The following is a 22302-nucleotide window of genomic DNA, read 5'->3' as shown; positions in this document are numbered from 1 at the left end:
CACCCAGAGTTGAACTGGGGACCTCTTGATCTGCAGTCAAATGCTCTACCACTGAGCTTTACCCCCAGCAGGAAGTGTGATTTGCAACCTCAATGTGAGCACATGAGCAGGAAAAACACAAGCTCACAAGATACCTGATGTGGAGCTTACAGGAGATTTTGGAAGGTGACAATCTAAAGGAATGCTTTGAGTAACAGTAAAAATGTTCGCCCAGTTGCGTAAATCCTGAACAAATGCTTTTCTCAGGAATCCATTTTTAAACACATTGGCACTTCCTGAGCAGTGACTGCTGGATGATATTATGAAATGGCACCATCCATATGACATATTTTTAGACTTGTTCAAGGGGTGCACTCTATGAGCAAAATATCATGTGCATGTTGAAATTGCAAGCAGCCAGAAGGTCTTTCAAGTTTGCGATGAGGACCATTTAGAGAAGAAGTGGTTATAACTTGAATTCCAATCACATGCGTCGTTAAATTGAGGTATCATGAGCGTCCTCAAATGCTGTAATGATGAGATTCACCAGTATTACAAGATATATGTTTGGGAATGAAATCAGCAGCCTTTAATGAGTGAAGATTGAGACAGAACAATGTCGTAAGATATCTGACTGAAAATGAATTGGACTGCTTGAAAAGGTCATATACGAAATGTTTAAAAGGCAAGAATTGCATAGTATCACAACAAACAGGGTAAAGCAAACACTTCCAGATGCCACTAGGGGGCACCCAGAGTTGAACTGGGGACCTCTTGATCTGCAGTCAAATGCTCTACCACTGAGCTTTACCCCCAGCAGGAAGTGTGATTTGCAACCTCAATGTGAGCACATGAGCAGGAAAAACACAAGCTCACAAGATACCTGATGTGGAGCTTACAGGAGATTTTGGAAGGTGACAATCTAAAGGAATGATTTGAGTAACAGTAAAAATGCTCGCCCAGTGGCGTAAATCCTGAACAAATGCTTTTCTCAGGAATCCATTTTTAAACACATTGGCACTTCCTGAGCAGTGACTGCTGGATGATATTATGAAATGGCACCATCCATATGACATGTTTTTAGACTTGTTCAAAGGGTGCACTCTATGAGCAAAATATCATGTGCATGTTGAAATTGCAAGCAGCCAGAAGGTCTTTCAAGTTTGCGATGAGGACCATTTAGAGAAGAAGTGGTAATCACTTGAATTCCAATCACATGCGTCGTTAAATTGAGATATCATGAGCGTCCTCAAATGCTGTAATGATGAGATTCACCAGTATTACAAGATAAATGTTTGGGAATGAAATCAGCAGCCTTTAATGAGTGATGATTGAGAGAGAACAATGTCGTAAGATATCTGACTGAAAATGAATTGGACTGCTTGAAAAGGTCATATACGAAATGTTTAAAAGGCAAGAATTGCATAGTATCACAACAAACAGGGTAAAGCAAACACTTCCAGATGCCACTAGGGGGCACCCAGAGTTGAACTGGGGACCTCTTGATCTGCAGTCAAATGCTCTACCACTGAGCTTTACCCCCAGCAGGAAGTGTGATTTGCAACCTCAATGTGAGCACATGAGCAGGAAAAACACAAGCTCACAAGATACCTGATGTGGAGCTTACAGGAGATTTTGGAAGGTGACAATCTAAAGGAATGCTTTGAGTAACAGTAAAAATGTTCGCCCAGTTGCGTAAATCCTGAACAAATGCTTTTCTCAGGAATCCATTTTTAAACACATTGGCACTTCCTGAGCAGTGACTGCTGGATGATATTATGAAATGGCACCATCCATATGACATATTTTTAGACTTGTTCAAGGGGTGCACTCTATGAGCAAAATATCATGTGCATGTTGAAATTGCAAGCAGCCAGAAGGTCTTTCAAGTTTGCGATGAGGACCATTTAGAGAAGAAGTGGTTATAACTTGAATTCCAATCACATGCGTCGTTAAATTGAGGTATCATGAGCGTCCTCAAATGCTGTAATGATGAGATTCACCAGTATTACAAGATATATGTTTGGGAATGAAATCAGCAGCCTTTAATGAGTGAAGATTGAGACAGAACAATGTCGTAAGATATCTGACTGAAAATGAATTGGACTGCTTGAAAAGGTCATATACGAAATGTTTAAAAGGCAAGAATTGCATAGTATCACAACAAACAGGGTAAAGCAAACACTTCCAGATGCCACTAGGGGGCACCCAGAGTTGAACTGGGGACCTCTTGATCTGCAGTCAAATGCTCTACCACTGAGCTTTACCCCCAGCAGGAAGTGTGATTTGCAACCTCAATGTGAGCACATGAGCAGGAAAAACACAAGCTCACAAGATACCTGATGTGGAGCTTACAGGAGATTTTGGAAGGTGACAATCTAAAGGAATGATTTGAGTAACAGTAAAAATGCTCGCCCAGTGGCGTAAATCCTGAACAAATGCTTTTCTCAGGAATCCATTTTTAAACACATTGGCACTTCCTGAGCAGTGACTGCTGGATGATATTATGAAATGGCACCATCCATATGACATGTTTTTAGACTTGTTCAAAGGGTGCACTCTATGAGCAAAATATCATGTGCATGTTGAAATTGCAAGCAGCCAGAAGGTCTTTCAAGTTTGCGATGAGGACCATTTAGAGAAGAAGTGGTAATCACTTGAATTCCAATCACATGCGTCGTTAAATTGAGATATCATGAGCGTCCTCAAATGCTGTAATGATGAGATTCACCAGTATTACAAGATAAATGTTTGGGAATGAAATCAGCAGCCTTTAATGAGTGATGATTGAGAGAGAACAATGTCGTAAGATATCTGACTGAAAATGAATTGGACTGCTTGAAAAGGTCATATACAAAATGTTTAAAAGGCAAGAATTGCATAGTATCACAACAAACAGGGTAAAGCAAACACTTCCAGATGCCACTAGGGGGCACCCAGAGTTGAACTGGGGACCTCTTGATCTGCAGTCAAATGCTCTACCACTGAGCTATACCCCCAGCAGGAAGTGTGATTTGCAACCTCAATGTGAGCACATGAGCAGGAAAAACACAAGCTCACAAGATACCTGATGTGGAGCTTACAGGAGATTTTGGAAGGTGACAATCTAAAGGAATGCTTTGAGTAACAGTAAAAATGTTCGCCCAGTTGCGTAAATCCTGAACAAATGCTTTTCTCAGGAATCCATTTTTAAACACATTGGCACTTCCTGAGCAGTGACTGCTGGATGATATTATGAAATGGCACCATCCATATGACATATTTTTAGACTTGTTCAAGGGGTGCACTCTATGAGCAAAATATCATGTGCATGTTGAAATTGCAAGCAGCCAGAAGGTCTTTCAAGTTTGCGATGAGGACCATTTAGAGAAGAAGTGGTTATAACTTGAATTCCAATCACATGCGTCGTTAAATTGAGGTATCATGAGCGTCCTCAAATGCTGTAATGATGAGATTCACCAGTATTACAAGATATATGTTTGGGAATGAAATCAGCAGCCTTTAATGAGTGATGATTGAGACAGAACAATGTCGTAAGATATCTGACTGAAAATGAATTGGACTGCTTGAAAAGGTCATATACGAAATGTTTAAAAGGCAAGAATTGCATAGTATCACAACAAACAGGGTAAAGCAAACACTTCCAGATGCCACTAGGGGGCACCCAGAGTTGAACTGGGGACCTCTTGATCTGCAGTCAAATGATCTACCACTGAGCTATACCCCCAGCAGGAAGTGTGATTTGCAACCTCAATGTGAGCACATGAGCAGGAAAAACACAAGCTCACAAGATACCTGATGTGGAGCTTACAGGAGATTTTGGAAGGTGACAATCTAAAGGAATGATTTGAGTAACAGTAAAAATGCTCGCCCAGTGGCGTAAATCCTGAACAAATGCTTTTCTCAGGAATCCATTTTTAAACACATTGGCACTTCCTGAGCAGTGACTGCTGGATGATATTATGAAATGGCACCATCCATATGACATGTTTTTAGACTTGTTCAAAGGGTGCACTCTATGAGCAAAATATCATGTGCATGTTGAAATTGCAAGCAGCCAGAAGGTCTTTCAAGTTTGCGATGAGGACCATTTAGAGAAGAAGTGGTAATCACTTGAATTCCAATCACATGCGTCGTTAAATTGAGATATCATGAGCGTCCTCAAATGCTGTAATGATGAGATTCACCAGTATTACAAGATAAATGTTTGGGAATGAAATCAGCAGCCTTTAATGAGTGATGATTGAGAGAGAACAATGTCGTAAGATATCTGACTGAAAATGAATTGGACTGCTTGAAAAGGTCATATACAAAATGTTTAAAAGGCAAGAATTGCATAGTATCACAACAAACAGGGTAAAGCAAACACTTCCAGATGCCACTAAGGGGCACCCAGAGTTGAACTGGGGACCTCTTGATCTGCAGTCAAATGCTCTACCACTGAGCTATACCCCCAGCAGGAAGTGTGATTTGCAACCTCAATGTGAGCACATGAGCAGGAAAAACACAAGCTCACAAGATACCTGATGTGGAGCTTACAGGAGATTTTGGAAGGTGACAATCTAAAGGAATGCTTTGAGTAACAGTAAAAATGTTCGCCCAGTTGCGTAAATCCTGAACAAATGCTTTTCTCAGGAATCCATTTTTAAACACATTGGCACTTCCTGAGCAGTGACTGCTGGATGATATTATGAAATGGCACCATCCATATGACATATTTTTAGACTTGTTCAAGGGGTGCACTCTATGAGCAAAATATCATGTGCATGTTGAAATTGCAAGCAGCCAGAAGGTCTTTCAAGTTTGCGATGAGGACCATTTAGAGAAGAAGTGGTTATAACTTGAATTCCAATCACATGCGTCGTTAAATTGAGGTATCATGAGCGTCCTCAAATGCTGTAATGATGAGATTCACCAGTATTACAAGATATATGTTTGGGAATGAAATCAGCAGCCTTTAATGAGTGATGATTGAGACAGAACAATGTCGTAAGATATCTGACTGAAAATGAATTGGACTGCTTGAAAAGGTCATATACGAAATGTTTAAAAGGCAAGAATTGCATAGTATCACAACAAACAGGGTAAAGCAAACACTTCCAGATGCCACTAGGGGGCACCCAGAGTTGAACTGGGGACCTCTTGATCTGCAGTCAAATGATCTACCACTGAGCTATACCCCCAGCAGGAAGTGTGATTTGCAACCTCAATGTGAGCACATGAGCAGGAAAAACACAAGCTCACAAGATACCTGATGTGGAGCTTACAGGAGATATTGGAAGGTGACAATCTAAAGAAATGCTTTGAGTAACAGTAAAAATGCTCGCCCAGTGGCGTAAATCCTGAACAAATGCTATTCTCAGGAATCCATTTTTAAACAAATTGGCACTTCCTGAGCAGTGACTGCTGGATGATATTATGAAATGGCACCATCCATATGACATATTTTTAGACTTGTTCAAGGGGTGCACTCTATGAGCAAAATATCATGTGCATGTTGAAATTGCAAGCAGCCAGAAGGTCTTTCAAGTTTGCGATGAGGACCATTTAGAGAAGAAGTGGTAATAACTTGAATTCCAATCACATGCGTCGTTAAATTTAGATATCATGAGCGTCCTCAAATGCTGTAATGATGAGATTCACCAGTATTACAAGATATATGTTTGGGAATGAAATCAGCAGCCTTTAATGAGTGATGATTGAGACAGAACAATGTCGTAAGATATCTGACTGAAAATGAATTGGACTGCTTGAAAAGGTCATATACGAAATGTTTAAAAGGCAAGAATTGCATAGTATCACAACAAACAGGGTAAAGCAAACACTTCCAGATGCCACTAGGGGGCACCCAGAGTTGAACTGGGGACCTCTTGATCTGCAGTCAAATGATCTACCACTGAGCTATACCCCCAGCGGGAAGTGTGATTTGCAACCTCAATGTGAGCACATGAGCAGGAAAAACACAAGCTCACAAGATACCTGATGTGGAGCTTACAGGAGATATTGGAAGGTGACAATCTAAAGGAATGCTTTGAGTAACAGTAAAAATGCTCGCCCAGTGGCGTAAATCCTGAACAAATGCTTTTCTCAGGAATCCATTTTAAAACACATTGGCACTTCCTGAGCAGTGACTGCTGGATGATATTATGAAATGGCACCATCCATATGACATATTTTTGGACTTGTTCAAAGGGTGCACTCTATGAGCAAAATATCATGTGCATGTTGAAATTGCAAGCAGCCAGAAGGTCTTTCAAGTTTGCGATGAGGACCATTTAGAGAAGAAGTGGTAATCACTTGAATTCCAATCAAATGCATCGTTAAATTGAGATATCATGAGCGTCCTCAAATGCTGTAATGATGAGATTCACCAGTATTAAAAGATATATGTTTGGGAATGAAATCAGCAGCCTTTAATGAGTGATGATGGAGACAGAACAATGTCGTAAGATATCTGACTGAAAATGAATTGGACTGCTTGAAAAGGTCATATACGAAATGTTTAAAATGCAAGAATTGCATAGTATCACAACAAACAGGGTAAAGCAAACACTTCCAGATGCCACTAGGGGGCACCCAGAGTTGAACTGGGGACCTCTTGATCTGCAGTCAAATGCTCTACCACTGAGCTATACCCCCAGCAGGAAGTGGGATTTGCAACCTCAATGTGAGCACATGAGCAGGAAAAACACAAGCTCACAAGATACCTGATGTGGAGCTTAGAGGAGATTTTGGAAGGTGACAATCTAAAGGAATGCTTTGAGTAACAGTAAAAATGCTCGCCCAGTGGCGTAAATCCTGAACAAATGCTTTTCTCAGGAATCCATTTTTAAACAAATTGGCACTTCCTGAGCAGTGACTGCTGGATGATATTATGAAATGGCACCATCCATATGACATATTTTTAGACTTGTTCAAGGGGTGCACTCTATGAGCAAAATATCATGTGCATGTTGAAATTGCAAGCAGCCAGAAGGTCTTTCAAGTTTGCGATGAGGACCATTTAGAGAAGAAGTGGTAATAACTTGAATTCCAATCACATGCGTCGTTAAATTTAGATATCATGAGCGTCCTCAAATGCTGTAATGATGAGATTCACCAGTATTACAAGATATATGTTTGGGAATGAAATCAGCAGCCTTTAATGAGTGATGATTGAGAGAGAACAATGTCGTAAGATATCTGACTGAAAATGAATTGGACTGCTTGAAAAGGTCATATACGAAATGTTTAAAAGGCAAGAATTGCATAGTATCACAACAAACAGGGTAAAGCAAACACTTCCAGATGCCACTAGGGGGCACCCAGAGTTGAACTGGGGACCTCTTGATCTGCAGTCAAATGCTCTACCACTGAGCTTTACCCCCAGCAGGAAGTGTGATTTGCAACCTCAATGTGAGCACATGAGCAGGAAAAACACAAGCTCACAAGATACCTGATGTGGAGCTTACAGGAGATTTTGGAAGGTGACAATCTAAAGGAATGATTTGAGTAACAGTAAAAATGCTCGCCCAGTGGCGTAAATCCTGAACAAATGCTTTTCTCAGGAATCCATTTTTAAACACATTGGCACTTCCTGAGCAGTGACTGCTGGATGATATTATGAAATGGCACCATCCATATGACATGTTTTTAGACTTGTTCAAAGGGTGCACTCTATGAGCAAAATATCATGTGCATGTTGAAATTGCAAGCAGCCAGAAGGTCTTTCAAGTTTGCGATGAGGACCATTTAGAGAAGAAGTGGTAATCACTTGAATTCCAATCACATGCGTCGTTAAATTGAGATATCATGAGCGTCCTCAAATGCTGTAATGATGAGATTCACCAGTATTACAAGATAAATGTTTGGGAATGAAATCAGCAGCCTTTAATGAGTGATGATTGAGAGAGAACAATGTCGTAAGATATCTGACTGAAAATGAATTGGACTGCTTGAAAAGGTCATATACAAAATGTTTAAAAGGCAAGAATTGCATAGTATCACAACAAACAGGGTAAAGCAAACACTTCCAGATGCCACTAGGGGGCACCCAGAGTTGAACTGGGGACCTCTTGATCTGCAGTCAAATGCTCTACCACTGAGCTATACCCCCAGCAGGAAGTGTGATTTGCAACCTCAATGTGAGCACATGAGCAGGAAAAACACAAGCTCACAAGATACCTGATGTGGAGCTTACAGGAGATTTTGGAAGGTGACAATCTAAAGGAATGCTTTGAGTAACAGTAAAAATGTTCGCCCAGTTGCGTAAATCCTGAACAAATGCTTTTCTCAGGAATCCATTTTTAAACACATTGGCACTTCCTGAGCAGTGACTGCTGGATGATATTATGAAATGGCACCATCCATATGACATATTTTTAGACTTGTTCAAGGGGTGCACTCTATGAGCAAAATATCATGTGCATGTTGAAATTGCAAGCAGCCAGAAGGTCTTTCAAGTTTGCGATGAGGACCATTTAGAGAAGAAGTGGTTATAACTTGAATTCCAATCACATGCGTCGTTAAATTGAGGTATCATGAGCGTCCTCAAATGCTGTAATGATGAGATTCACCAGTATTACAAGATATATGTTTGGGAATGAAATCAGCAGCCTTTAATGAGTGATGATTGAGACAGAACAATGTCGTAAGATATCTGACTGAAAATGAATTGGACTGCTTGAAAAGGTCATATACGAAATGTTTAAAAGGCAAGAATTGCATAGTATCACAACAAACAGGGTAAAGCAAACACTTCCAGATGCCACTAGGGGGCACCCAGAGTTGAACTGGGGACCTCTTGATCTGCAGTCAAATGATCTACCACTGAGCTATACCCCCAGCAGGAAGTGTGATTTGCAACCTCAATGTGAGCACATGAGCAGGAATAACACAAGCTCACAAGATACCTGATGTGGAGCTTACAGGAGATTTTGGAAGGTGACAATCTAAAGGAATGATTTGAGTAACAGTAAAAATGCTCGCCCAGTGGCGTAAATCCTGAACAAATGCTTTTCTCAGGAATCCATTTTTAAACACATTGGCACTTCCTGAGCAGTGACTGCTGGATGATATTATGAAATGGCACCATCCATATGACATGTTTTTAGACTTGTTCAAAGGGTGCACTCTATGAGCAAAATATCATGTGCATGTTGAAATTGCAAGCAGCCAGAAGGTCTTTCAAGTTTGCGATGAGGACCATTTAGAGAAGAAGTGGTAATCACTTGAATTCCAATCACATGCGTCGTTAAATTGAGATATCATGAGCGTCCTCAAATGCTGTAATGATGAGATTCACCAGTATTACAAGATAAATGTTTGGGAATGAAATCAGCAGCCTTTAATGAGTGATGATTGAGAGAGAACAATGTCGTAAGATATCTGACTGAAAATGAATTGGACTGCTTGAAAAGGTCATATACAAAATGTTTAAAAGGCAAGAATTGCATAGTATCACAACAAACAGGGTAAAGCAAACACTTCCAGATGCCACTAGGGGGCACCCAGAGTTGAACTGGGGACCTCTTGATCTGCAGTCAAATGCTCTACCACTGAGCTATACCCCCAGCAGGAAGTGTGATTTGCAACCTCAATGTGAGCACATGAGCAGGAAAAACACAAGCTCACAAGATACCTGATGTGGAGCTTACAGGAGATTTTGGAAGGTGACAATCTAAAGGAATGCTTTGAGTAACAGTAAAAATGTTCGCCCAGTTGCGTAAATCCTGAACAAATGCTTTTCTCAGGAATCCATTTTTAAACACATTGGCACTTCCTGAGCAGTGACTGCTGGATGATATTATGAAATGGCACCATCCATATGACATATTTTTAGACTTGTTCAAGGGGTGCACTCTATGAGCAAAATATCATGTGCATGTTGAAATTGCAAGCAGCCAGAAGGTCTTTCAAGTTTGCGATGAGGACCATTTAGAGAAGAAGTGGTAATCACTTGAATTCCAATCACATGCGTTGTTAAATTGAGATATCATGAGCGTCCTCAAATGCTGTAATGATGAGATTCACCAGTATTACAAGATATATGTTTGGGAATGAATTCAGCAGCCTTTAATGAGTGATGATTGAGAGTGAACAATGTCGTAAGATATCTGACTGAAAATGAATTGGACTGCTTGAAAAGGTCATATACGAAATGTTTAAAAGGCAAGAATTGCATAGTATCACAACAAACAGGGTAAAGCAAACACTTCCAGATGCCACTAGGGGGCACCTAGAGTTGAACTGGGGACCTCTTGATCTGCAGTCAAATGATCTACCACTGAGCTATACCCCCAGCAGGAAGTGTGATTTGCAACCTCAATGTGAGCACATGAGCAGGAAAAACACAAGCTCACAAGATACCTGATGTGGAGCTTACAGGAGATTTTGGAAGGTGACAATCTAAAGGAATGATTTGAGTAACAGTAAAAATGCTCGCCCAGTGGCGTAAATCCTGAACAAATGCTTTTCTCAGGAATCCATTTTTAAACACATTGGCACTTCCTGAGCAGTGACTGCTGGATGATATTATGAAATGGCACCATCCATATGACATGTTTTTAGACTTGTTCAAAGGGTGCACTCTATGAGCAAAATATCATGTGCATGTTGAAATTGCAAGCAGCCAGAAGGTCTTTCAAGTTTGCGATGAGGACCATTTAGAGAAGAAGTGGTAATCACTTGAATTCCAATCACATGCGTCGTTAAATTGAGATATCATGAGCGTCCTCAAATGCTGTAATGATGAGATTCACCAGTATTACAAGATAAATGTTTGGGAATGAAATCAGCAGCCTTTAATGAGTGATGATTGAGAGAGAACAATGTCGTAAGATATCTGACTGAAAATGAATTGGACTGCTTGAAAAGGTCATATACAAAATGTTTAAAAGGCAAGAATTGCATAGTATCACAACAAACAGGGTAAAGCAAACACTTCCAGATGCCACTAAGGGGCACCCAGAGTTGAACTGGGGACCTCTTGATCTGCAGTCAAATGCTCTACCACTGAGCTATACCCCCAGCAGGAAGTGTGATTTGCAACCTCAATGTGAGCACATGAGCAGGAAAAACACAAGCTCACAAGATACCTGATGTGGAGCTTACAGGAGATTTTGGAAGGTGACAATCTAAAGGAATGCTTTGAGTAACAGTAAAAATGTTCGCCCAGTTGCGTAAATCCTGAACAAATGCTTTTCTCAGGAATCCATTTTTAAACACATTGGCACTTCCTGAGCAGTGACTGCTGGATGATATTATGAAATGGCACCATCCATATGACATATTTTTAGACTTGTTCAAGGGGTGCACTCTATGAGCAAAATATCATGTGCATGTTGAAATTGCAAGCAGCCAGAAGGTCTTTCAAGTTTGCGATGAGGACCATTTAGAGAAGAAGTGGTTATAACTTGAATTCCAATCACATGCGTCGTTAAATTGAGGTATCATGAGCGTCCTCAAATGCTGTAATGATGAGATTCACCAGTATTACAAGATATATGTTTGGGAATGAAATCAGCAGCCTTTAATGAGTGATGATTGAGACAGAACAATGTCGTAAGATATCTGACTGAAAATGAATTGGACTGCTTGAAAAGGTCATATACGAAATGTTTAAAAGGCAAGAATTGCATAGTATCACAACAAACAGGGTAAAGCAAACACTTCCAGATGCCACTAGGGGGCACCCAGAGTTGAACTGGGGACCTCTTGATCTGCAGTCAAATGATCTACCACTGAGCTATACCCCCAGCAGGAAGTGTGATTTGCAACCTCAATGTGAGCACATGAGCAGGAAAAACACAAGCTCACAAGATACCTGATGTGGAGCTTACAGGAGATATTGGAAGGTGACAATCTAAAGAAATGCTTTGAGTAACAGTAAAAATGCTCGCCCAGTGGCGTAAATCCTGAACAAATGCTATTCTCAGGAATCCATTTTTAAACAAATTGGCACTTCCTGAGCAGTGACTGCTGGATGATATTATGAAATGGCACCATCCATATGACATATTTTTAGACTTGTTCAAGAGGTGCACTCTATGAGCAAAATATCATGTGCATGTTGAAATTGCAAGCAGCCAGAAGGTCTTTCAAGTTTGCGATGAGGACCATTTAGAGAAGAAGTGGTAATCACTTGAATTCCAATCAAATGCATCGTTAAATTGAGATATCATGAGCGTCCTCAAATGCTGTAATGATGAGATTCACCAGTATTAAAAGATATATGTTTGGGAATGAAATCAGCAGCCTTTAATGAGTGATGATGGAGACAGAACAATGTCGTAAGATATCTGACTGAAAATGAATTGGACTGCTTGAAAAGGTCATATACGAAATGTTTAAAATGCAAGAATTGCATAGTATCACAACAAACAGGGTAAAGCAAACACTTCCAGATGCCACTAGGGGGCACCCAGAGTTGAACTGGGGACCTCTTGATCTGCAGTCAAATGCTCTACCACTGAGCTATACCCCCAGCAGGAAGTGGGATTTGCAACCTCAATGTGAGCACATGAGCAGGAAAAACACAAGCTCACAAGATACCTGATGTGGAGCTTAGAGGAGATTTTGGAAGGTGACAATCTAAAGGAATGCTTTGAGTAACAGTAAAAATGCTCGCCCAGTGGCGTAAATCCTGAACAAATGCTTTTCTCAGGAATCCATTTTTAAACAAATTGGCACTTCCTGAGCAGTGACTGCTGGATGATATTATGAAATGGCACCATCCATATGACATATTTTTAGACTTGTTCAAGGGGTGCACTCTATGAGCAAAATATCATGTGCATGTTGAAATTGCAAGCAGCCAGAAGGTCTTTCAAGTTTGCGATGAGGACCATTTAGAGAAGAAGTGGTAATAACTTGAATTCCAATCACATGCGTCGTTAAATTTAGATATCATGAGCGTCCTCAAATGCTGTAATGATGAGATTCACCAGTATTACAAGATATATGTTTGGGAATGAAATCAGCAGCCTTTAATGAGTGATGATTGAGAGAGAACAATGTCGTAAGATATCTGACTGAAAATGAATTGGACTGCTTGAAAAGGTCATATACGAAATGTTTAAAAGGCAAGAATTGCATAGTATCACAACAAACAGGGTAAAGCAAACACTTCCAGATGCCACTAGGGGGCACCCAGAGTTGAACTGGGGACCTCTTGATCTGCAGTCAAATGCTCTACCACTGAGCTTTACCCCCAGCAGGAAGTGTGATTTGCAACCTCAATGTGAGCACATGAGCAGGAAAAACACAAGCTCACAAGATACCTGATGTGGAGCTTACAGGAGATTTTGGAAGGTGACAATCTAAAGGAATGCTTTGAGTAACAGTAAAAATGTTCGCCCAGTTGCGTAAATCCTGAACAAATGCTTTTCTCAGGAATCCATTTTTAAACACATTGGCACTTCCTGAGCAGTGACTGCTGGATGATATTATGAAATGGCACCATCCATATGACATATTTTTAGACTTGTTCAAGGGGTGCACTCTATGAGCAAAATATCATGTGCATGTTGAAATTGCAAGCAGCCAGAAGGTCTTTCAAGTTTGCGATGAGGACCATTTAGAGAAGAAGTGGTTATAACTTGAATTCCAATCACATGCGTCGTTAAATTGAGGTATCATGAGCGTCCTCAAATGCTGTAATGATGAGATTCACCAGTATTACAAGATATATGTTTGGGAATGAAATCAGCAGCCTTTAATGAGTGAAGATTGAGACAGAACAATGTCGTAAGATATCTGACTGAAAATGAATTGGACTGCTTGAAAAGGTCATATACGAAATGTTTAAAAGGCAAGAATTGCATAGTATCACAACAAACAGGGTAAAGCAAACACTTCCAGATGCCACTAGGGGGCACCCAGAGTTGAACTGGGGACCTCTTGATCTGCAGTCAAATGCTCTACCACTGAGCTTTACCCCCAGCAGGAAGTGTGATTTGCAACCTCAATGTGAGCACATGAGCAGGAAAAACACAAGCTCACAAGATACCTGATGTGGAGCTTACAGGAGATTTTGGAAGGTGACAATCTAAAGGAATGATTTGAGTAACAGTAAAAATGCTCGCCCAGTGGCGTAAATCCTGAACAAATGCTTTTCTCAGGAATCCATTTTTAAACACATTGGCACTTCCTGAGCAGTGACTGCTGGATGATATTATGAAATGGCACCATCCATATGACATGTTTTTAGACTTGTTCAAAGGGTGCACTCTATGAGCAAAATATCATGTGCATGTTGAAATTGCAAGCAGCCAGAAGGTCTTTCAAGTTTGCGATGAGGACCATTTAGAGAAGAAGTGGTAATCACTTGAATTCCAATCACATGCGTCGTTAAATTGAGATATCATGAGCGTCCTCAAATGCTGTAATGATGAGATTCACCAGTATTACAAGATAAATGTTTGGGAATGAAATCAGCAGCCTTTAATGAGTGATGATTGAGAGAGAACAATGTCGTAAGATATCTGACTGAAAATGAATTGGACTGCTTGAAAAGGTCATATACAAAATGTTTAAAAGGCAAGAATTGCATAGTATCACAACAAACAGGGTAAAGCAAACACTTCCAGATGCCACTAGGGGGCACCCAGAGTTGAACTGGGGACCTCTTGATCTGCAGTCAAATGCTCTACCACTGAGCTATACCCCCAGCAGGAAGTGTGATTTGCAACCTCAATGTGAGCACATGAGCAGGAAAAACACAAGCTCACAAGATACCTGATGTGGAGCTTACAGGAGATTTTGGAAGGTGACAATCTAAAGGAATGCTTTGAGTAACAGTAAAAATGTTCGCCCAGTTGCGTAAATCCTGAACAAATGCTTTTCTCAGGAATCCATTTTTAAACACATTGGCACTTCCTGAGCAGTGACTGCTGGATGATATTATGAAATGGCACCATCCATATGACATATTTTTAGACTTGTTCAAGGGGTGCACTCTATGAGCAAAATATCATGTGCATGTTGAAATTGCAAGCAGCCAGAAGGTCTTTCAAGTTTGCGATGAGGACCATTTAGAGAAGAAGTGGTTATAACTTGAATTCCAATCACATGCGTCGTTAAATTGAGGTATCATGAGCGTCCTCAAATGCTGTAATGATGAGATTCACCAGTATTACAAGATATATGTTTGGGAATGAAATCAGCAGCCTTTAATGAGTGATGATTGAGACAGAACAATGTCGTAAGATATCTGACTGAAAATGAATTGGACTGCTTGAAAAGGTCATATACGAAATGTTTAAAAGGCAAGAATTGCATAGTATCACAACAAACAGGGTAAAGCAAACACTTCCAGATGCCACTAGGGGGCACCCAGAGTTGAACTGGGGACCTCTTGATCTGCAGTCAAATGATCTACCACTGAGCTATACCCCCAGCAGGAAGTGTGATTTGCAACCTCAATGTGAGCACATGAGCAGGAATAACACAAGCTCACAAGATACCTGATGTGGAGCTTACAGGAGATTTTGGAAGGTGACAATCTAAAGGAATGATTTGAGTAACAGTAAAAATGCTCGCCCAGTGGCGTAAATCCTGAACAAATGCTTTTCTCAGGAATCCATTTTTAAACACATTGGCACTTCCTGAGCAGTGACTGCTGGATGATATTATGAAATGGCACCATCCATATGACATGTTTTTAGACTTGTTCAAAGGGTGCACTCTATGAGCAAAATATCATGTGCATGTTGAAATTGCAAGCAGCCAGAAGGTCTTTCAAGTTTGCGATGAGGACCATTTAGAGAAGAAGTGGTAATCACTTGAATTCCAATCACATGCGTCGTTAAATTGAGATATCATGAGCGTCCTCAAATGCTGTAATGATGAGATTCACCAGTATTACAAGATAAATGTTTGGGAATGAAATCAGCAGCCTTTAATGAGTGATGATTGAGAGAGAACAATGTCGTAAGATATCTGACTGAAAATGAATTGGACTGCTTGAAAAGGTCATATACAAAATGTTTAAAAGGCAAGAATTGCATAGTATCACAACAAACAGGGTAAAGCAAACACTTCCAGATGCCACTAGGGGGCACCCAGAGTTGAACTGGGGACCTCTTGATCTGCAGTCAAATGCTCTACCACTGAGCTATACCCCCAGCAGGAAGTGTGATTTGCAACCTCAATGTGAGCACATGAGCAGGAAAAACACAAGCTCACAAGATACCTGATGTGGAGCTTACAGGAGATTTTGGAAGGTGACAATCTAAAGGAATGCTTTGAGTAACAGTAAAAATGTTCGCCCAGTTGCGTAAATCCTGAACAAATGCTTTTCTCAGGAATCCATTTTTAAACACATTGGCACTTCCTGAGCAGTGACTGCTGGATGATATTATGAAATGGCACCATCCATATGACATATTTTTAGACTTGTTCAAGGGGTGCACTCTATGAGCAAAATATCATGTGCATGTTGAAATTGCAAGCAGCCAGAAGGTCTTTCAAGTTTGCGATGAGGACCATTTAGAGAAGAAGTGGTAATCACTTGAATTCCAATCACATGCGTCGTTAAATTGAGATATCATGAGCGTCCTCAAATGCTGTAATGATGAGATTCACCAGTATTACAAGATAAATGTTTGGGAATGAAATCAGCAGCCTTTAATGAGTGATGATTGAGAGAGAACAATGTCGTAAGATATCTGACTGAAAATGAATTGGACTGCTTGAAAAGGTCATATACAAAATGTTTAAAAGGCAAGAATTGCATAGTATCACAACAAACAGGGTAAAGCAAACACTTCCAGATGCCACTAAGGGGCACCCAGAGTTGAACTGGGGACCTCTTGATCTGCAGTCAAATGCTCTACCACTGAGCTATACCCCCAGCAGGAAGTGTGATTTGCAACCTCAATGTGAGCACATGAGCAGGAAAAACACAAGCTCACAAGATACCTGATGTGGAGCTTACAGGAGATTTTGGAAGGTGACAATCTAAAGGAATGCTTTGAGTAACAGTAAAAATGTTCGCCCAGTTGCGTAAATCCTGAACAAATGCTTTTCTCAGGAATCCATTTTTAAACACATTGGCACTTCCTGAGCAGTGACTGCTGGATGATATTATGAAATGGCACCATCCATATGACATATTTTTAGACTTGTTCAAGGGGTGCACTCTATGAGCAAAATATCATGTGCATGTTGAAATTGCAAGCAGCCAGAAGGTCTTTCAAGTTTGCGATGAGGACCATTTAGAGAAGAAGTGGTTATAACTTGAATTCCAATCACATGCGTCGTTAAATTGAGGTATCATGAGCGTCCTCAAATGCTGTAATGATGAGATTCACCAGTATTACAAGATATATGTTTGGGAATGAAATCAGCAGCCTTTAATGAGTGATGATTGAGACAGAACAATGTCGTAAGATATCTGACTGAAAATGAATTGGATTGCTTGAAAAGGTCATATACGAAATGTTTAAAAGGCAAGAATTGCATAGTATCACAACAAACAGGGTAAAGCAAACACTTCCAGATGCCACTAGGGGGCACCCAGAGTTGAACTGGGGACCTCTTGATCTGCAGTCAAATGATCTACCACTGAGCTATACCCCCAGCAGGAAGTGTGATTTGCAACCTCAATGTGAGCACATGAGCAGGAAAAACACAAGCTCACAAGATACCTGATGTGGAGCTTACAGGAGATATTGGAAGGTGACAATCTAAAGAAATGCTTTGAGTAACAGTAAAAATGCTCGCCCAGTGGCGTAAATCCTGAACAAATGCTATTCTCAGGAATCCATTTTTAAACAAATTGGCACTTCCTGAGCAGTGACTGCTGGATGATATTATGAAATGGCACCATCCATATGACATATTTTTAGACTTGTTCAAGGGGTGCACTCTATGAGCAAAATATCATGTGCATGTTGAAATTGCAAGCAGCCAGAAGGTCTTTCAAGTTTGCGATGAGGACCATTTAGAGAAGAAGTGGTAATAACTTGAATTCCAATCACATGCGTCGTTAAATTTAGATATCATGAGCGTCCTCAAATGCTGTAATGATGAGATTCACCAGTATTACAAGATATATGTTTGGGAATGAAATCAGCAGCCTTTAATGAGTGATGATTGAGACAGAACAATGTCGTAAGATATCTGACTGAAAATGAATTGGACTGCTTGAAAAGGTCATATACGAAATGTTTAAAAGGCAAGAATTGCATAGTATCACAACAAACAGGGTAAAGCAAACACTTCCAGATGCCACTAGGGGGCACCCAGAGTTGAACTGGGGACCTCTTGATCTGCAGTCAAATGATCTACCACTGAGCTATACCCCCAGCGGGAAGTGTGATTTGCAACCTCAATGTGAGCACATGAGCAGGAAAAACACAAGCTCACAAGATACCTGATGTGGAGCTTACAGGAGATATTGGAAGGTGACAATCTAAAGGAATGCTTTGAGTAACAGTAAAAATGCTCGCCCAGTGGCGTAAATCCTGAACAAATGCTTTTCTCAGGAATCCATTTTAAAACACATTGGCACTTCCTGAGCAGTGACTGCTGGATGATATTATGAAATGGCACCATCCATATGACATATTTTTGGACTTGTTCAAAGGGTGCACTCTATGAGCAAAATATCATGTGCATGTTGAAATTGCAAGCAGCCAGAAGGTCTTTCAAGTTTGCGATGAGGACCATTTAGAGAAGAAGTGGTAATCACTTGAATTCCAATCAAATGCATCGTTAAATTGAGATATCATGAGCGTCCTCAAATGCTGTAATGATGAGATTCACCAGTATTAAAAGATATATGTTTGGGAATGAAATCAGCAGCCTTTAATGAGTGATGATGGAGACAGAACAATGTCGTAAGATATCTGACTGAAAATGAATTGGACTGCTTGAAAAGGTCATATACGAAATGTTTAAAATGCAAGAATTGCATAGTATCACAACAAACAGGGTAAAGCAAACACTTCCAGATGCCACTAGGGGGCACCCAGAGTTGAACTGGGGACCTCTTGATCTGCAGTCAAATGCTCTACCACTGAGCTATACCCCCAGCAGGAAGTGGGATTTGCAACCTCAATGTGAGCACATGAGCAGGAAAAACACAAGCTCACAAGATACCTGATGTGGAGCTTAGAGGAGATTTTGGAAGGTGACAATCTAAAGGAATGCTTTGAGTAACAGTAAAAATGCTCGCCCAGTGGCGTAAATCCTGAACAAATGCTTTTCTCAGGAATCCATTTTTAAACAAATTGGCACTTCCTGAGCAGTGACTGCTGGATGATATTATGAAATGGCACCATCCATATGACATATTTTTAGACTTGTTCAAGGGGTGCACTCTATGAGCAAAATATCATGTGCATGTTGAAATTGCAAGCAGCCAGAAGGTCTTTCAAGTTTGCGATGAGGACCATTTAGAGAAGAAGTGGTAATAACTTGAATTCCAATCACATGCGTCGTTAAATTTAGATATCATGAGCGTCCTCAAATGCTGTAATGATGAGATTCACCAGTATTACAAGATATATGTTTGGGAATGAAATCAGCAGCCTTTAATGAGTGATGATTGAGAGAGAACAATGTCGTAAGATATCTGACTGAAAATGAATTGGACTGCTTGAAAAGGTCATATACGAAATGTTTAAAAGGCAAGAATTGCATAGTATCACAACAAACAGGGTAAAGCAAACACTTCCAGATGCCACTAGGGGGCACCCAGAGTTGAACTGGGGACCTCTTGATCTGCAGTCAAATGCTCTACCACTGAGCTTTACCCCCAGCAGGAAGTGTGATTTGCAACCTCAATGTGAGCACATGAGCAGGAAAAACACAAGCTCACAAGATACCTGATGTGGAGCTTACAGGAGATTTTGGAAGGTGACAATCTAAAGGAATGCTTTGAGTAACAGTAAAAATGTTCGCCCAGTTGCGTAAATCCTGAACAAATGCTTTTCTCAGGAATCCATTTTTAAACACATTGGCACTTCCTGAGCAGTGACTGCTGGATGATATTATGAAATGGCACCATCCATATGACATATTTTTAGACTTGTTCAAGGGGTGCACTCTATGAGCAAAATATCATGTGCATGTTGAAATTGCAAGCAGCCAGAAGGTCTTTCAAGTTTGCGATGAGGACCATTTAGAGAAGAAGTGGTTATAACTTGAATTCCAATCACATGCGTCGTTAAATTGAGGTATCATGAGCGTCCTCAAATGCTGTAATGATGAGATTCACCAGTATTACAAGATATATGTTTGGGAATGAAATCAGCAGCCTTTAATGAGTGAAGATTGAGACAGAACAATGTCGTAAGATATCTGACTGAAAATGAATTGGACTGCTTGAAAAGGTCATATACGAAATGTTTAAAAGGCAAGAATTGCATAGTATCACAACAAACAGGGTAAAGCAAACACTTCCAGATGCCACTAGGGGGCACCCAGAGTTGAACTGGGGACCTCTTGATCTGCAGTCAAATGCTCTACCACTGAGCTATACCCCCAGCAGGAAGTGTGATTTGCAACCTCAATGTGAGCACATGAGCAGGAAAAACACAAGCTCACAAGATACCTGATGTGGAGCTTACAGGAGATATTGGAAGGTGACAATCTAAAGAAATGCTTTGAGTAACAGTAAAAATGCTCGCCCAGTGGCGTAAATCCTGAACAAATGCTATTCTCAGGAATCCATTTTTAAACAAATTGGCACTTCCTGAGCAGTGACTGCTGGATGATATTATGAAATGGCACCATCCATATGACATATTTTTAGACTTGTTCAAGGGGTGCACTCTATGAGCAAAATATCATGTGCATGTTGAAATTGCAAGCAGCCAGAAGGTCTTTCAAGTTTGCGATGAGGACCATTTAGAGAAGAAGTGGTAATAACTTGAATTCCAATCACATGCGTCGTTAAATTTAGATATCATGAGCGTCCTCAAATGCTGTAATGATGAGATTCACCAGTATTACAAGATATATGTTTGGGAATGAAATCAGCAGCCTTTAATGAGTGATGATTGAGACAGAACAATGTCGTAAGATATCTGACTGAAAATGAATTGGACTGCTTGAAAAGGTCATATACGAAATGTTTAAAAGGCAAGAATTGCATAGTATCACAACAAACAGGGTAAAGCAAACACTTCCAGATGCCACTAGGGGGCACCCAGAGTTGAACTGGGGACCTCTTGATCTGCAGTCAAATGATCTACCACTGAGCTATACCCCCAGCGGGAAGTGTGATTTGCAACCTCAATGTGAGCACATGAGCAGGAAAAACACAAGCTCACAAGATACCTGATGTGGAGCTTACAGGAGATATTGGAAGGTGACAATCTAAAGGAATGCTTTGAGTAACAGTAAAAATGCTCGCCCAGTGGCGTAAATCCTGAACAAATGCTTTTCTCAGGAATCCATTTTAAAACACATTGGCACTTCCTGAGCAGTGACTGCTGGATGATATTATGAAATGGCACCATCCATATGACATATTTTTGGACTTGTTCAAAGGGTGCACTCTATGAGCAAAATATCATGTGCATGTTGAAATTGCAAGCAGCCAGAAGGTCTTTCAAGTTTGCGATGAGGACCATTTAGAGAAGAAGTGGTAATCACTTGAATTCCAATCAAATGCATCGTTAAATTGAGATATCATGAGCGTCCTCAAATGCTGTAATGATGAGATTCACCAGTATTAAAAGATATATGTTTGGGAATGAAATCAGCAGCCTTTAATGAGTGATGATGGAGACAGAACAATGTCGTAAGATATCTGACTGAAAATGAATTGGACTGCTTGAAAAGGTCATATACGAAATGTTTAAAATGCAAGAATTGCATAGTATCACAACAAACAGGGTAAAGCAAACACTTCCAGATGCCACTAGGGGGCACCCAGAGTTGAACTGGGGACCTCTTGATCTGCAGTCAAATGCTCTACCACTGAGCTATACCCCCAGCAGGAAGTGGGATTTGCAACCTCAATGTGAGCACATGAGCAGGAAAAACACAAGCTCACAAGATACCTGATGTGGAGCTTAGAGGAGATTTTGGAAGGTGACAATCTAAAGGAATGCTTTGAGTAACAGTAAAAATGCTCCCCCAGTGGCGTAAATCCTGAACAAATGCTATTCTCAGGAATCCATTTTTAAACAAATTGGCACTTCCTGAGCAGTGACTGCTGGATGATATTATGAAATGGCACCATCCATATGACATATTTTTAGACTTGTTCAAGGGGTGCACTCTATGAGCAAAATATCATGTGCATGTTGAAATTGCAAGCAGCCAGAAGGTCTTTCAAGTTTGCGATGAGGACCATTTAGAGAAGAAGTGGTAATAACTTGAATTCCA

General features: G+C 40.4%; 13 non-coding genes across 13 annotated transcripts; all 13 read right to left on the bottom strand.

Moving 5' to 3' along the window:
• Positions 1-2906: 2906 nt before the first annotated feature.
• Positions 2907-2978, bottom strand: trnac-gca (transfer RNA cysteine (anticodon GCA)). The gene has a single exon. It is a non-coding gene; the product is annotated as a tRNA-Cys (tRNA).
• A 1384-nt stretch (positions 2979-4362) lies between these two features.
• On the bottom strand, positions 4363-4434 carry trnac-gca (transfer RNA cysteine (anticodon GCA)). The gene has a single exon. It is a non-coding gene; the product is annotated as a tRNA-Cys (tRNA).
• A 2112-nt stretch (positions 4435-6546) lies between these two features.
• trnac-gca (transfer RNA cysteine (anticodon GCA)) lies at positions 6547-6618 on the bottom strand. The gene has a single exon. It is a non-coding gene; the product is annotated as a tRNA-Cys (tRNA).
• Positions 6619-8002: 1384 nt separating this feature from the next.
• On the bottom strand, positions 8003-8074 carry trnac-gca (transfer RNA cysteine (anticodon GCA)). Its single transcript has one exon. It is a non-coding gene; the product is annotated as a tRNA-Cys (tRNA).
• A 1384-nt stretch (positions 8075-9458) lies between these two features.
• On the bottom strand, positions 9459-9530 carry trnac-gca (transfer RNA cysteine (anticodon GCA)). Its single transcript has one exon. It is a non-coding gene; the product is annotated as a tRNA-Cys (tRNA).
• Positions 9531-10914: 1384 nt separating this feature from the next.
• On the bottom strand, positions 10915-10986 carry trnac-gca (transfer RNA cysteine (anticodon GCA)). Its single transcript has one exon. It is a non-coding gene; the product is annotated as a tRNA-Cys (tRNA).
• Positions 10987-12370: 1384 nt separating this feature from the next.
• trnac-gca (transfer RNA cysteine (anticodon GCA)) lies at positions 12371-12442 on the bottom strand. The gene has a single exon. It is a non-coding gene; the product is annotated as a tRNA-Cys (tRNA).
• A 2112-nt stretch (positions 12443-14554) lies between these two features.
• Positions 14555-14626, bottom strand: trnac-gca (transfer RNA cysteine (anticodon GCA)). The gene has a single exon. It is a non-coding gene; the product is annotated as a tRNA-Cys (tRNA).
• Positions 14627-16010: 1384 nt separating this feature from the next.
• On the bottom strand, positions 16011-16082 carry trnac-gca (transfer RNA cysteine (anticodon GCA)). Its single transcript has one exon. It is a non-coding gene; the product is annotated as a tRNA-Cys (tRNA).
• Positions 16083-16738: 656 nt separating this feature from the next.
• trnac-gca (transfer RNA cysteine (anticodon GCA)) lies at positions 16739-16810 on the bottom strand. Its single transcript has one exon. It is a non-coding gene; the product is annotated as a tRNA-Cys (tRNA).
• Positions 16811-18922: 2112 nt separating this feature from the next.
• Positions 18923-18994, bottom strand: trnac-gca (transfer RNA cysteine (anticodon GCA)). The gene has a single exon. It is a non-coding gene; the product is annotated as a tRNA-Cys (tRNA).
• Positions 18995-20378: 1384 nt separating this feature from the next.
• On the bottom strand, positions 20379-20450 carry trnac-gca (transfer RNA cysteine (anticodon GCA)). Its single transcript has one exon. It is a non-coding gene; the product is annotated as a tRNA-Cys (tRNA).
• A 1384-nt stretch (positions 20451-21834) lies between these two features.
• On the bottom strand, positions 21835-21906 carry trnac-gca (transfer RNA cysteine (anticodon GCA)). Its single transcript has one exon. It is a non-coding gene; the product is annotated as a tRNA-Cys (tRNA).
• Positions 21907-22302: the final 396 nt, after the last annotated feature.

This window comes from Brachyhypopomus gauderio, chromosome 6 (assembly GCF_052324685.1).
Source record: "Brachyhypopomus gauderio isolate BG-103 chromosome 6, BGAUD_0.2, whole genome shotgun sequence".
In the NCBI taxonomy this organism is placed as follows: Eukaryota; Metazoa; Chordata; class Actinopteri; order Gymnotiformes; family Hypopomidae; genus Brachyhypopomus; species Brachyhypopomus gauderio.
This window is presented reverse-complemented; position numbering and strand designations above follow the sequence as displayed.